We start from the raw sequence: 17571 nt of genomic DNA on the forward strand, positions 1-17571 counted from the left end.
AATTCCACAATTCTTTGCGATAGACTTATATCAATACACAAACAAATTTAAATTGATGACATTAGATCGGGTGTAGCTAATCTAAATAGTGTGCATCATTTTCAAAACTATATACTGTATTTTGAGAGTAAATCAAGCATAATAAACATTCATGTTCTAATGAAGCCTGAGAAACCAAGTTTGCACTTCACCGCATAGGTCCTTGTGAATCGCTAATGTCTATTTTGTAGTTGTAAACAGTGATCCCCTCATTAAAGTGGCCAATATCTGAAGAGGGCAGTGATGGATGAAGTGTGATTGTTATTATATGTACTTAATAAGTATATAGGGTATACAATGGAAGGAATTTGTATTTCTTTAGTCTAAGATAGTGATCCATAATCAGAAAATGTCCATATTATTTCAGCTGCTTCTGTTCTAAATACACAGATCGCTATAGTCTTGGACCGTTATTCATATTCCAATGGTCCCCCTTTATCACTTCCATTGTCCTGTTTAAAGATAGAAAATAAAATTTAAATAAACAAATGAACATGACTGAGACCCAGTCTGGTACACATTAATAAACACATGAACAACATACTTCATGCATTTTCCTCTGGAGGGACTGAATACAGTATATTTCTTACTGCTAATCTGCGATTTTATGCAATATAGTGTTGCTATAGAAACATGTTTAAGAAATCCAAAATCTCCCATGCTAACAAACTATTGTATGCAGCTCTACAGACTAGTGATTATAAGGAGCAACAGGGAGGCAGGCCATGACATGTTTTCAGGATTCATTCATTCATTCAAGTTGAATTTCACACATTCAAAAAAGGTTTGGTTTGAGCAAGTCTATATAGGAAAACAATTTACACGACAATAAAACTATAATATATTAAACCCAAGAGTATGGTAAGAGAGAGCTAAAAGTACAATCACCATCCATTGGTCCAGATAGGTTTGTTGGAAGTGGGCTGTTATGACGGCCATTGACCCCACCTCATCCAGATGAAAAGGCCCTCATCAACCTGGAATGCACACCTTGTAATGTTCTATTGTTCTGGCAGGACTTATATCCAGAAGTCTGGGACTCCATCACTCCAGGTCCACAGCTCCACTGAGTGAGGTTCTGATACCACTGTGTGTGACTTGACTCTACAACCAACAAGAAGCAGAACATGGCTGAGAACTTTGGAGCTCCCCTGCCTCTCCATGTGACACCCAACAGCACACAGAAAAGGATGTTTGAGAATTGTAACACCCACCTGGCAATGATTGCCTTTGTCCTCCAAGACTCTCCAGGCAATATGCTCACCTTCTGTGAGGTAAGAACAAGCAAGCAACATATTAAGTTTCATTTGACTTTAAAAATGTTGTGATGTGAAAGCAAAATGTCCTTCTAATGTCTGATGATGCCTAATTTTCAATGTAACTTCTTTGCAGTTGCTGGGAAATTTGGAAGCATTGATCTCAGGAAACAGAAAAGGCCTTGATGCCAAAATTAGAGTCTGCTTGTCGACCAACAAATGTTTTGTCAAGGTAAATGGAAAAAATCTTTATATCTCATTGATCATGATCACTAATTTAGTTGAACCAACATAGTTTTGGGTTAAAGATGAATTCTAACTTGTGTGTTCAATTGTTTCCAGATTCCATCAAATCCAGAAAAACCAAACAGTAAGAAAAACTACTGGAAGCTTGACCACAGTCAAATTACAGGGAAGATGGTGCGTCGTCACTTCAAGGGAATTCTGGACTGGTTCCCTGAGTTGGTCTCCAAAGTTATGGAGGCAGTCAGACCATCAGAGCACTACACTACTCTCCACTCCCCTGAACCTGCAGCCTACAGAGATGTTCAGATTAAATGTGAGGTGAAGTTCAGCAGTCCTTTCTCCATCGAATCCCTCCTGAAGAAAGACAGTCCCTCTGGCCTGGGCTCCAAACCCTCTCCTCTATTGGGCATTTCCAGCCTGCCAGTCAGAGTAGAACAGCAGCCTTGGTGCTCAGAGAAAGGAGTTGGAACAAAGAGGAAGTTCAGCTGGGACGCTCCACCAGTGGAGATGCACATTCTTCAACCGGCAGGTAGAAGTTATGCCATCTACCCAGCAGGGGGCAGTGTGGACCATGGACTCAGTGGTTCTGGAAACAGGCCAGTCAAGAGGATTCGTATGTGTGCTGAGCCCTCAACCCTGATCTACACAAGACCCAGTGTTGCTCCTTATTTTGCCAGCCGTCAGAACGGTTATGTCAATTATCCTCTACCAACATATCCCTGTGATGTTAAACGTTATTGTAAAATGTAAATGTAAATGTAAAATGTTTTTTTTTGTACATGCCACTTCTGCACTTATTTGTACATTATATTTGCTTACTTATCTTGGCACCTTTTTCAATAAAACACAAAAACAAACATTGTTACTTACTGCTATCATTTATTTGTATGCATACAGATCTGAGATGAAGAATTTATAACTGAACATAATCAGAATCAGAAAGATCTTTATTGCCAAGTAAGTTTGCACACATACAATGAATTTGTATTGGTTGTTGCAACATTAACAGACAATTAAAGTAGAATCATCAGTCATATATAAACTAAATTAGAATAAAAGTACACTAGAATATGGGCTGTACAATTGTGCAGTATTGTGCAAAAAGTATGAATAATCACGAAAAACTAACTATTAAAATAGTTTTACAGAATTACTTAATTGATTTAATAACATATTGTAAAATATTATTATCCTGTATAAGTATAATACATGTGTATCAGGCTCAGTAATGTACCTTCCATACACCATTGACCTCTCACCTCAAGATATATGAATGAAAACAGGCTCAATTGAACCACTCCACAGCTGATTTATGGTAGTGTGTTGCCGTTTTGGGCCAATACCATGCTGTTTTAGGCATGCGGTACAAATGTGTTGTCACAAATATATATTAGCCTATTCCATGGATTAGGTGTGGCTTTAAAGTTGAGACTTTTTTGGAATCCGGTGATGAAGCTTCCCACTTGGCAGGCCAAAAACATCTGATTGGTTATTGATGCATGGAGCTGTTGTTTTGGTCAATCAGATTTGAATCTGATAATAAATGAGTTATGGCTATATGCCTTAATCTGGTAAATGTAATGTTGCTTTGTGGTGGAATTTCCCTTTACAAATGGAATTACAGATACAGAATGTTCTCAATGTAAGATTGTGAACCACTAAAATTAACATTAAATTAACAAATAGTAGTGTAACAGTAGGTGTAACAGGCTGTTGGGATTTGTTGCGTGTGTCTTCATTAGTGGAATTAATTTATTAACAATTGACAGAAAGGAATACATAAATATATCAATAATTTAAATGTCATTATAGAATTGAAAATGTTTCGTTTTCTCATGTATAAATATTGAATCTCAATCACAAGGTAACATTGAAATTTTTTATACCACATATGATGTTGGTGGCCGACAGCAGGGTTCATCCCCGGAACATTTAGGGCCAGAAGACCAAATTCCACAACATAATCTAGTATTATTAATCAGAGTATTATTATATATTATATTTGGTCTACATTGATGCAGTTTACCTATATTGAGAGTGAACAACTAGTTAACTATTAACAAGGTATAATACAATACAAATACAAAATAATATATGATAGCAAAACATAGTTTGGTTTAATATTTTATTGAAAAAAATATCTTCACAAGAAGGCAAGTATATATATAACATATTTACAGATTATGACATAACACAGGGACATTTGAGACAGAATAATCGTCCTGGGTTGGAAAGGAGCAATTCTGGGTCTTCAGATCACATAGATCAGGAATGAGGGATTAGCACACATACGAATCCTCTTGACTGGCCTGTTTCCAGAACCACTGAGTACATGGTCCACACTGCCCCCTGCTGGGTAGAACTGGTCACTTCTACCTGCAGGTTGAAGAATGTGAATCTCCACAGGTGGAGCATCCCAGCTGAACTTTCTCTTTGTTCCAACTCCTTTCTCTGAGCACCATGGCTGCTGTTCTACTCTGACTGGCAGGCTGGAAATACCCAGAGGAGATGGTTTGGAACCCAGGCCAGAGGGACTGTCTTTCTTCAGGAGCGATTCGATGGAGAAAGGACTGCTGAACTTCACCTCACATTTAATCTGAACATCCAAAATGGAGACCAACTCGGGGAACCAGTCCATAACTCCCTTGAAGTGACGGCGCACCATCTTCTCTGTGATTTGACTGTGGTCAAGCTTCCAGTAGTTTTTAATATTGTTTGGTTTACCTGGATTTGATGGAATCTGGAAAGAATTTAACACGTTATAATTCAACTAGGCCTCAGAGACAATGTTGGTTCAACTAAACTGTAGTTATCACGATCAATGAGATATAAATATGTTTTTAAATTTACCTTGACAAAACATTTGTTGGTTGACAAGCAGACTCTAATGTTGGTCTCAATGCTTCTTCCTTTTCCTGACATCAATGCTGCCAATTGTTCCATTATCTGTAGAAAAGTGAAAGAGAATTAGGTATTTGGACATTATGAGGACAGTATGCTATCATATCACAACATGTTTAATAGTTTAAAGGTTTATAGCTGGTTCTTACCTCAAAGAAGGTGAACATATTGTCTGGACAGTCTTGGAGGACAAAGGCAATCATTGCCAGGTAGGTGCTACAATTCTCAAACATCATTTTCCGGGTGCTGTTGGATGTCACATGGAGAGGTAGGGGAGCTCCAAAGTTCTCAGCCATGTTCTGCTTCTTGTTGGTTGTAGAGTCAAGTCACACAGTGCATCAGAACCTCACTCAGTGGAGCTGTGGACCTGGACTGATGGAGTCCCAGACCTCTGATATAAGTCCTGCCAGAACAATAGAACATTACAAGGTGTGCATTCCAGGTTGATGAGGGCCTTTTCATCTGGATGAGGTGGGTGGGGTCAATGGCTGTGATAACAGCCCACTCCTAATCTTTGCTAATATACTTAGTTTAATATAGTGGGAAAATACAGGCTCCTAAACATGCTTGTTCAAATCAAACACATCCCTGAATGCTTACACTGTAAAAAATAAATGTTTTTTTCACGGGAAATTAACTGTATTATTTTACAGATTACTTTTGTTTTTCTACTTAAATGTAAATGCCATAAAAATACAGTAAATTACCTTTTATCAAAAGGCTCCTAAACATGCTTGTTCAAATCAAACACATCCCTGAATGCCTACAGTTATTATTTTTTTCATATATTGCTTCAAAATCAATAAGTTGGAAGTTGTATTTGTTGAGACACAGTTTACAAACATCTTCCTTTCGTATATACTGTATATATTATGATGCACAATCCATTCCTCGGATTGTAATGATTGCAATCCTATACACTGTGAAAAAGAAGTCTGTACAAAAAAACTGTAAATGTCTGGCAGCAACGGTTGTCAAATACTTACTGTTAAATTACAGTAAAATCTAATACATTTACAGATTACAATATTTTGATAATGGTTAATATTTTGATAAAAGGTAATTTACTGTATTTGTATGGTATTTACATACTTAAAGTAGAAAAACAAAAGTAATCTCTAAAATAATCAGAAAGATCTTTATTGCCAAGTAAGTTTGCACACATACAATGAATTTGTATTGGTTGTTGCAACATTAACAGACAATTAAAGTAGAATCATCAGTCATATATAAACTAAATTAGAATAAAAGTACACTAGAATATGGGCTGTACAATTGTGCAGTATTGTGCAAAAAGTATGAATAATCACGAAAAACTAACTATTAAAATAGTTTTACAGAATTACTTAATTGATTTAATAACATATTGTAAAATATTATTATCCTGTATAAGTATAATACATGTGTATCAGGCTCAGTAATGTACCTTCCATACACCATTGACCTCTCACCTCAAGATATATGAATGAAAACAGGCTCAATTGAACCACTCCACAGCTGATTTATGGTAGTGTGTTGCCGTTTTGGGCCAATACCATGCTGTTTTAGGCATGCGGTACAAATGTGTTGTCACAAATATATATTAGCCTATTCCATGGATTAGGTGTGGCTTTAAAGTTGAGACTTTTTTGGAATCCGGTGATGAAGCTTCCCACTTGGCAGGCCAAAAACATCTGATTGGTTATTGATGCATGGAGCTGTTGTTTTGGTCAATCAGATTTGAATCTGATAATAAATGAGTTATGGCTATATGCCTTAATCTGGTAAATGTAATGTTGCTTTGTGGTGGAATTTCCCTTTACAAATGGAATTACAGATACAGAATGTTCTCAATGTAAGATTGTGAACCACTAAAATTAACATTAAATTAACAAATAGTAGTGTAACAGTAGGTGTAACAGGCTGTTGGGATTTGTTGCGTGTGTCTTCATTAGTGGAATTAATTTATTAACAATTGACAGAAAGGAATACATAAATATATCAATAATTTAAATGTCATTATAGAATTGAAAATGTTTCGTTTTCTCATGTATAAATATTGAATCTCAATCACAAGGTAACATTGAAATTTTTTATACCACATATGATGTTGGTGGCCGACAGCAGGGTTCATCCCCGGAACATTTAGGGCCAGAAGACCAAATTCCACAACATAATCTAGTATTATTAATCAGAGTATTATTATATATTATATTTGGTCTACATTGATGCAGTTTACCTATATTGAGAGTGAACAACTAGTTAACTATTAACAAGGTATAATACAATACAAATACAAAATAATATATGATAGCAAAACATAGTTTGGTTTAATATTTTATTGAAAAAAATATCTTCACAAGAAGGCAAGTATATATATAACATATTTACAGATTATGACATAACACAGGGACATTTGAGACAGAATAATCGTCCTGGGTTGGAAAGGAGCAATTCTGGGTCTTCAGATCACATAGATCAGGAATGAGGGATTAGCACACATACGAATCCTCTTGACTGGCCTGTTTCCAGAACCACTGAGTACATGGTCCACACTGCCCCCTGCTGGGTAGAACTGGTCACTTCTACCTGCAGGTTGAAGAATGTGAATCTCCACAGGTGGAGCATCCCAGCTGAACTTTCTCTTTGTTCCAACTCCTTTCTCTGAGCACCATGGCTGCTGTTCTACTCTGACTGGCAGGCTGGAAATACCCAGAGGAGATGGTTTGGAACCCAGGCCAGAGGGACTGTCTTTCTTCAGGAGCGATTCGATGGAGAAAGGACTGCTGAACTTCACCTCACATTTAATCTGAACATCCAAAATGGAGACCAACTCGGGGAACCAGTCCATAACTCCCTTGAAGTGACGGCGCACCATCTTCTCTGTGATTTGACTGTGGTCAAGCTTCCAGTAGTTTTTAATATTGTTTGGTTTACCTGGATTTGATGGAATCTGGAAAGAATTTAACACGTTATAATTCAACTAGGCCTCAGAGACAATGTTGGTTCAACTAAACTGTAGTTATCACGATCAATGAGATATAAATATGTTTTTAAATTTACCTTGACAAAACATTTGTTGGTTGACAAGCAGACTCTAATGTTGGTCTCAATGCTTCTTCCTTTTCCTGACATCAATGCTGCCAATTGTTCCATTATCTGTAGAAAAGTGAAAGAGAATTAGGTATTTGGACATTATGAGGACAGTATGCTATCATATCACAACATGTTTAATAGTTTAAAGGTTTATAGCTGGTTCTTACCTCAAAGAAGGTGAACATATTGTCTGGACAGTCTTGGAGGACAAAGGCAATCATTGCCAGGTAGGTGCTACAATTCTCAAACATCATTTTCCGGGTGCTGTTGGATGTCACATGGAGAGGCAGGGGAGCTCCAAAGTTCTCAGCCATGTTCTGCTTCTTGTTGGTTGTAGAGTCAAGTCACACAGTGCATCAGAACCTCACTCAGTGGAGCTGTGGACCTGGACTGATGGAGTCCCAGACCTCTGATATAAGTCCTGCCAGAACAATAGAACATTACAAGGTGTGCATTCCAGGTTGATGAGGGCCTTTTCATCTGGATGAGGTGGGTGGGGTCAATGGCTGTGATAACAGCCCACTCCTAATCTTTGCTAATATACTTAGTTTAATATAGTGGGAAAATACAGGCTCCTAAACATGCTTGTTCAAATCAAACACATCCCTGAATGCTTACACTGTAAAAAATAAATGTTTTTTTCACGGGAAATTAACTGTATTATTTTACAGATTACTTTTGTTTTTCTACTTAAATGTAAATGCCATAAAAATACAGTAAATTACCTTTTATCAAAAGGCTCCTAAACATGCTTGTTCAAATCAAACACATCCCTGAATGCCTACAGTTATTATTTTTTTCATATATTGCTTCAAAATCAATAAGTTGGAAGTTGTATTTGTTGAGACACAGTTTACAAACATCTTCCTTTCGTATATACTGTATATATTATGATGCACAATCCATTCCTCGGATTGTAATGATTGCAATCCTATACACTGTGAAAAAGAAGTCTGTACAAAAAAACTGTAAATGTCTGGCAGCAACGGTTGTCAAATACTTACTGTTAAATTACAGTAAAATCTAATACATTTACAGATTACAATATTTTGATAATGGTTAATATTTTGATAAAAGGTAATTTACTGTATTTGTATGGTATTTACATACTTAAAGTAGAAAAACAAAAGTAATCTCTAAAATAATACAGTGAAATTCAATTTTTTTTATTTGATTTCTTTTTACAGATTTTTTTACCTGAAACACTGGAGAATAACTGCTTCATTTTACTTAGTTTCTTCGGTAGTAATGATATACTGTTGTATTACATTACATCATATATTTATGAATGATGTTGACAGATGGATGGCTGTATTACTGAGAATGTAATGAAATCATAACTCGAAGTGCTTTACAATGAAATAACTGCATATCTTTTTTCAGTATGGGAGAAAAAGTCTAATAATGCTTTTTACAAAATTATGCACATCATTCCTGATGAGACTGCTCAATTTGAGGTATTACCAGTGACTGTGGTGCAAAAACTCTGGAGTTTGGGAAGGACAGACGGATGATAGTCGCAGCAAAAAATAGACATGTTGGCTAAACCAATTGAATTTGAAGAGTTGTTTCTGCCTCTATTGCATTATATTGCAAGGGAGTTTAATGGCATTATCGCATTCTGCAAAAACAAGTAGCCTATCAGAGGATATGGATGAGGTCAAGCTATGATTCCAAACATTCCAATGTTATAGTCCCGTGAAATACCGTCCTTGCCGAACTCAACGCCATAGATTCATCATTCAGCCCATTTTACCAGAGGCAATGACGTTTAGATCAAGGTGAAAATCATTGGAATGTGGGCACGGCCTGTACAGCAATACTCTAGTTTTAAATGCAAATGTAGATTCACACCTGCCCTCATGTTAACTAAATGTAGCCCCAATAGCTTCATCATTCAACACATTTTATCTGAGACAATGAAGTTTAGATGGGGTGAAAATCACTGGAATGTGGGCCAAACCATAGTAACACACAAATTTTGGTTCAACTGATATCAGGCTAAGGTTCACTCAAACTAGATTTTTATCTCAAATGTGATATCCCCAATGCATATAATTTAACATTGAAACATTTTCTTCTTTGAATTTGAAATATTGTGTAACGTTACCGTTATCTAATTAGTAACTGGCAACTGCAGATGTCTGCCCCATGTCTATACCCCACAATGCAAAGTGTCTAACGCTATAGCTTAATTGTAGATTCTAAACATAATGAGGTAACGCAGCTACCAAATGTTATCTTTAATCAAAGTGTGTAATGTTAATCCACAACAGCGACTTTTGGTATATGACATATCAATAGAAATACATTTACAAAAATACAAATGAAATACATTTCAAATTAATTCCACAATTCTTTGCGATAGACTTATATCAATACACAAACAAATTTAAATTGATGACATTAGATCGGGTGTAGCTAATCTAAATAGTGTGCATCATTTTCAAAACTATATACTGTATTTTGAGAGTAAATCAAGCATAATAAACATTCATGTTCTAATGAAGCCTGAGAAACCAAGTTTGCACTTCACCGCATAGGTCCTTGTGAATCGCTAATGTCTATTTTGTAGTTGTAAACAGTGATCCCCTCATTAAAGTGGCCAATATCTGAAGAGGGCAGTGATGGATGAAGTGTGATTGTTATTATTTAATAAGTATATAGGGTATACAATGGAAGGAATTTGTATTTCTTTAGTCTATAGTGATCCATAATCAGAAAATGTCCATATTATTTCAGCTGCTTCTGTTCTAAATACACAGATCGCTATAGTCTTGGACCGTTATTCATATTCCAATGGTCCCCCTTTATCACTTCCATTGTCCTGTTTAAAGATAGAAAATAAAATATAAATAAACAAATGAACATGACTGAGACCCAGTCTGGTACACATTAATAAACACATGAACAACATACTTCATGCATTTTCCTCTGGAGGGACTGAATACAGTATATTTCTTACTGCTAATCTGCGATTTTATGCAATATAGTGTTGCTATAGAAACATGTTTAAGAAATCCAAAATCTCCCATGCTAACAAACTATTGTATGCAGCTCTACAGACTAGTGATTATAAGGAGCAACAGGGAGGCAGGCCATGACATGTTTTCAGGATTCATTCATTCATTCAAGTTGAATTTCACACATTCAAAAAAGGTTTGGTTTGAGCAAGTCTATATAGGAAAACAATTTACACGACAATAAAACTATAATATATTAAACCCAAGAGTATGGTAAGAGAGAGCTAAAAGTACAATCACCATCCATTGGTCCAGATAGGTTTGTTGGAAGTGGGCTGTTATGACGGCCATTGACCCCACCTCATCCAGATGAAAAGGCCCTCATCAACCTGGAATGCACACCTTGTAATGTTCTATTGTTCTGGCAGGACTTATATCCAGAAGTCTGGGACTCCATCACTCCAGGTCCACAGCTCCACTGAGTGAGGTTCTGATACCACTGTGTGTGACTTGACTCTACAACCAACAAGAAGCAGAACATGGCTGAGAACTTTGGAGCTCCCCTGCCTCTCCATGTGACACCCAACAGCACACAGAAAAGGATGTTTGAGAATTGTAACACCCACCTGGCAATGATTGCCTTTGTCCTCCAAGACTCTCCAGGCAATATGCTCACCTTCTGTGAGGTAAGAACAAGCAAGCAACATATTAAGTTTCATTTGACTTTAAAAATGTTGTGATGTGAAAGCAAAATGTCCCTCTAATGTCTGATGATGCCTAATTTTCAATGTAACTTCTTTGCAGTTGCTGGGAAATTTGGAAGCATTGATCTCAGGAAACAGAAAAGGCCTTGATGCCAAAATTAGAGTCTGCTTGTCGACCAACAAATGTTTTGTCAAGGTAAATGGAAAAAATCTTTATATCTCATTGATCATGATCACTAATTTAGTTGAACCAACATAGTTTTGGGTTAAAGATGAATTCTAACTTGTGTGTTCAATTGTTTCCAGATTCCATCAAATCCAGAAAAACCAAACAGTAAGAAAAACTACTGGAAGCTTGACCACAGTCAAATTACAGGGAAGATGGTGCGTCGTCACTTCAAGGGAATTCTGGACTGGTTCCCTGAGTTGGTCTCCAAAGTTATGGAGGCAGTCAGACCATCAGAGCACTACACTACTCTCCACTCCCCTGAACCTGCAGCCTACAGAGATGTTCAGATTAAATGTGAGGTGAAGTTCAGCAGTCCTTTCTCCATCGAATCCCTCCTGAAGAAAGACAGTCCCTCTGGCCTGGGCTCCAAACCCTCTCCTCTATTGGGCATTTCCAGCCTGCCAGTCAGAGTAGAACAGCAGCCTTGGTGCTCAGAGAAAGGAGTTGGAACAAAGAGGAAGTTCAGCTGGGACGCTCCACCAGTGGAGATGCACATTCTTCAACCGGCAGGTAGAAGTTATGCCATCTACCCAGCAGGGGGCAGTGTGGACCATGGACTCAGTGGTTCTGGAAACAGGCCAGTCAAGAGGATTCGTATGTGTGCTGAGCCCTCAACCCTGATCTACACAAGACCCAGTGTTGCTCCTTATTTTGCCAGCCGTCAGAACGGTTATGTCAATTATCCTCTACCAACATATCCCTGTGATGTTAAACGTTATTGTAAAATGTAAATGTAAATGTAAAATGTTTTTTTTTGTACATGCCACTTCTGCACTTATTTGTACATTATATTTGCTTACTTATCTTGGCACCTTTTTCAATAAAACACAAAAACAAACATTGTTACTTACTGCTATCATTTATTTGTATGCATACAGATCTGAGATGAAGAATTTATAACTGAACATAATCAGAATCAGAAAGATCTTTATTGCCAAGTAAGTTTGCACACATACAATGAATTTGTATTGGTTGTTGCAACATTAACAGACAATTAAAGTAGAATCATCAGTCATATATAAACTAAATTAGAATAAAAGTACACTAGAATATGGGCTGTACAATTGTGCAGTATTGTGCAAAAAGTATGAATAATCACGAAAAACTAACTATTAACACTTTGGTTGCCTAAGGTTAAATTCATGATATACCATAGATTGCCAGCGCTATTTGTCTATGGAGAAAGTCCCCTTCTTTGCAGGGCTATAACTTTTTAAATTCTATTGCTACATTGCCATTATTAGGGCCCATTCAAAGTCCTATATGTATTGTTCATTGTGTAGCAACGTTAAACTTTTTCATTCACATATTCATAGTAAAGTATGGTCTAATGTATAAGTATGTTTTCATCTCTTTCTGCAGCTTTCTCCAGAACGTGATCTATAGCCCCAAATACATTATATTGATGATGCAATACAGTTTTATGGCAATCAGCGCGATATAAAAAATTACAACTAGACGTACTTCTAGAAGTTACTACACGTCATCTGATGTTGACCGGATGGGCTAGGGGCCGTTTATAATTCCGTGGGCAGCGTTATACCAATCATCTAATGTGGGTCAAATGTTGATAATAGCAGTTAGTATCGAAGACGGTAACGTTACACGCTGAAACTCACCCCAGTCTCCGCGCGCCGTTGGGCGATCATCGTAGAGTTGAAATCTTATCATTATGGGATGTAAATTTACCCGGTCCATCTCCAGCTTGTATAATGGTATATACGTCCAAATCATGTTGTTTATCGAGTTATTGGCAATCGATCACTGTGTAGCGTGACGAGCCAGAGTCGCGGGACCTATAGCGAGCTCCCGGAAGTACTACGGACGTAGCACAACCTCTATGCCACTTCCTGTTAAAGCGATTGCGCCGATCGGCCACCAGATGGCGCTCCTGAACCGCCAGAGAGCTCAGTGGGTCCTGCTGGTGGATCTCAGGCCAGCGGAGGGGACATATGAATCCGATCGCAGATTTTTGAAATATTGATATAAGGACGCTGTACAGCGTCCCCCGGCAACTTGAGCATGGCCAGCAATGACGTCAAAACACGTTTCATGGCAGTCAAAGTGTTAAAATAGTTTTACAGAATTACTTAATTGATTTAATAACATATTGTAAAATATTATTATCCTGTATAAGTATAATACATGTGTATCAGGCTCAGTAATGTACCTTCCATACACCATTGACCTCTCACCTCAAGATATATGAATGAAAACAGGCTCAATTGAACCACTCCACAGCTGATTTATGGTAGTGTGTTGCCATTTTGGGCCAATACCATGCTGTTTTAGGCATGCGGTACAAATGTGTTGTCACAAATATATATTAGCCTATTCCATGGATTAGGTGTGGCTTTAAAGTTGAGACTTTTTTGGAATCCGGTGATGAAGCTTCCCACTTGGCAGGCCAAAAACATCTGATTGGTTATTGATGCATGCAGCTGTTGTTTTGGTCAATCAGATTTGAATCTGATAATAAATGAGTTATGGCTATTATGCCTTAATCTGGTAAATGTAATGTTGCTTTGTGGTGGAATTTCCCTTTACAAATGGAATTACAGACACAGAATGTTCTCAATGTAAGATTGTGAACCACTAAAATTAACATTAAATTAACAAATAGTAGTGTTACAGTAGGTGTAACAGGCTGTTGGGATTTGTTGCGTGTGTCTTCATTAGTGGAATTAATTTATTAACAATTGACAGAAAGGAATACATAAATATATAAATAATTTAAATGTCATTATAGAATTGAAAATGTTTCGTTTTCTCATGTATAAATATTGAATCTCAATCACAAGGTAACATTGACATTTTTTATACCACATATGATGTTGGTGGCCGACAGCAGGGTTCATCCCCGGAACATTTAGGGCCAGAAGACCAAATTCCACAACATAATCTAGTATTATTAATCAGAGTATTATTATATATTATATTTGGTCTACATTGATGCAGTTTACCTATTGAGAGTGAACAACTAGTTAACTATTAACAAGGTATAATACAATACAAATACAAAATAATATATGATAGCAAAACATAGTTTGGTTTAATATTTTATTGAAACAAATATCTTCACAAGAAGGCAAGTATATATATAACATATTTACAGATTATGACATAACACAGGGACATTTGAGACAGAATAATCGTCCTGGGTTGGAAAGGAGCAATTCTGGGTCTTCAGATCACATAGATCAGGAATGAGGGATTAGCACACATACGAATCCTCTTGACTGGCCTGTTTCCAGAACCACTGAGTACATGGTCCACACTGCCCCCTGCTGGGTAGAACTGGTCACTTCTACCTGCAGGTTGAAGAATGTGAATCTCCACAGGTGGAGCGTCCCAGCTGAACTTTCTCTTTGTTCCAACTCCTTTCTCTGAGCACCATGGCTGCTGTTCTACTCTGACTGGCAGGCTGGAAATACCCAGAGGAGATGGTTTGGAACCCAGGCCAGGGGGACTGTCTTTCTTCAGGAGCGATTCGATGGAGAAAGGACTGCTGAACTTCACCTCACATTTAATCATAAATGTTTTTTTCACGGGAAATTAACTGAATTATTTTACAGATTACTTTTGTTTTTCTACTTAAATGTAAATGCCATAAAAATACAGTAAATTACCTTTTATCAAAAGGCTCCTAAACATGCTTGTTCAAATCAAACACATCCCTGAATGCCTACAGTTATTATTTTTTTCATATATTGCTTCAAAATCAATAAGTTGGAAGTTGTATTTGTTGAGACACAGTTTACAAACATCTTCCTTTCGTATATACTGTATATATTATGATGCACAATCCATTCCTCGGATTGTAATGATTGCAATCCTATACACTGTGAAAAAGAAGTCTGTACAAAAAAACTGTAAATGTCTGGCAGCAACGGTTGTCAAATACTTACTGTTAAATTACAGTAAAATCTAATACATTTACAGATTACAATATTTTGATAATGGTTAATATTTTGATAAAAGGTAATTTACTGTATTTGTATGGTATTTACATACTTAAAGTAGAAAAACAAAAGTAATCTCTAAAATAATACAGTGAAATTCAATTTTTTTTATTTGATTTCTTTTTACAGATTTTTTTACCTGAAACACTGGAGAATAACTGCTTCATTTTACTTAGTTTCTTCGGTAGTAATGATATACTGTTGTATTACATTACATCATATATTTATGAATGATGTTGACAGATGGATGGCTGTATTACTGAGAATGTAATGAAATCATAACTCGAAGTGCTTTACAATGAAATAACTGCATATCTTTTTTCAGTATGGGAGAAAAAGTCTAATAATGCTTTTTACAAAATTATGCACATCATTCCTGATGAGACTGCTCAATTTGAGGTATTACCAGTGACTGTGGTGCAAAAACTCTGGAGTTTGGGAAGGACAGACGGATGATAGTCGCAGCAAAAAATAGACATGTTGGCTAAACCAATTGAATTTGAAGAGTTGTTTCTGCCTCTATTGCATTATATTGCAAGGGAGTTTAATGGCATTATCGCATTCTGCAAAAACAAGTAGCCTATCAGAGGATATGGATGAGGTCAAGCTATGATTCCAAACATTCCAATGTTATAGTCCCGTGAAATACCGTCCTTGCCGAACTCAACGCCATAGATTCATCATTCAGCCCATTTTACCAGAGGCAATGACGTTTAGATCAAGGTGAAAATCATTGGAATGTGGGCACGGCCTGTACAGCAATACTCTAGTTTTAAATGCAAATGTAGTTCTGTATCGTTAGGGCTCAGCTTGGCTTCGCCTTCTGCACTATCTCGCGTACGTGCACGCGTACTGAATAAACCACAAATGTACCTCTAATACCAGTATTAGTCTGACCACACCCCTCATCAGCTTACCTTCATAAGCAGGTGTGTGGTCACCTGCTCTCCTCCTTCTCGCTTTCACCACAAGGAAGAGGTGCCTCGGTAGATCCCCACACTTGACACCATGATGGAAGAAATTGGATTAGGAACAGCTTGGGAAACAAGGATACGTTGACATCATATCTTTATTTTCTCTCTCACTTTTTTCGAGAAAATACGGCGATATTGTCTTCGTACTGGAGTGTCTAGAAGATGATGATCATTCTACAAACCCTCCACCGGTTTTCGTATTGGGAGCACGCCGCTGCATGCTTCTCAACTGCAGTTCCTTGCTGTGTTTGTTGGGGTGAAACCTGTCAAGCCACAGCTGAACTGTCGGACATGCCGCTGTTGTGAGGAGCGGTGCGTTCCAGGTTGGGTGAGTAGTGTTTGCTGGCGGGCTCCACTTGTCTGTTAGTGCTATGGGGGCTACTAGACGAAGTTTATGGAAACCGGCCCCAGGCTAGGGTCCTTTGTTTAGCCGTCTAGGCGACAGAAGGCCTTGGTCTGGCGACCATTATAGTTTTAACTAGTGGGCCGCGACCATTGACACTGGTGATCCCTGTGTGTTCTGGACGAGTGGATTCTCTCTGTCACCGTGTTAAGACCCCATCTTTCATATCCAAATGAGAGTATTCCTTCACGAGGGGATATGTGCATGTAATGTGCGATAGCGGCAGATTCATGTTCAAAGTCAGCTATACAGGCCAGTTGGTACTGTGCTGATTCCGCCGGACGTGTTATTATCACCGTTGTGAAGCGGTGTTGACGTCTTGTTTTTCCTTTTCTCTTAAAAAGTGAGGAGGGTTCAGAACGGCGGCCTGTCTGGGTGAGTGTTATGTCATTGTTTACATGTTCATAGCTTACGGTTAGCCGGTCGGTGGCCTGGCGCGGGGTGGCTTGGCTTCTCGCGCGCCGCCGGGAGCTCGCTCCTGATCGCGTGCGTCGTAGATCGGCGTCTCGCGAGCGGAAGCGATAGCACCCGAACGGCTGGAGCAGCCGTTAGCTTGATGCTATTCTGTTGAACGTGCTTTGATTTTTAACATGTTTTACACTTTTGACCACGACGTCATCCTTGACAGGGGATGTTCGTCAACCCTGCCCGAGCCTAGACGGGGATTGCGTCAACAAAGAGGACTGTAGCGACTGGTGGAGCGGCGACGCTGCCCGGATCGAACAACACGGGACGCTTGTGACTGCACTTCGCTGATCTGCGTTCCGGGCAGGTACGGGGTTGGCCAGACCCTCATAACACGTCTTCTGGTTTTACCTT

This window comes from Notolepis coatsorum, assembly GCF_963971535.1.
Source record: "Notolepis coatsorum genome assembly, chromosome: 4".
Taxonomy (NCBI): Eukaryota; Metazoa; Chordata; class Actinopteri; order Aulopiformes; family Paralepididae; genus Notolepis; species Notolepis coatsorum.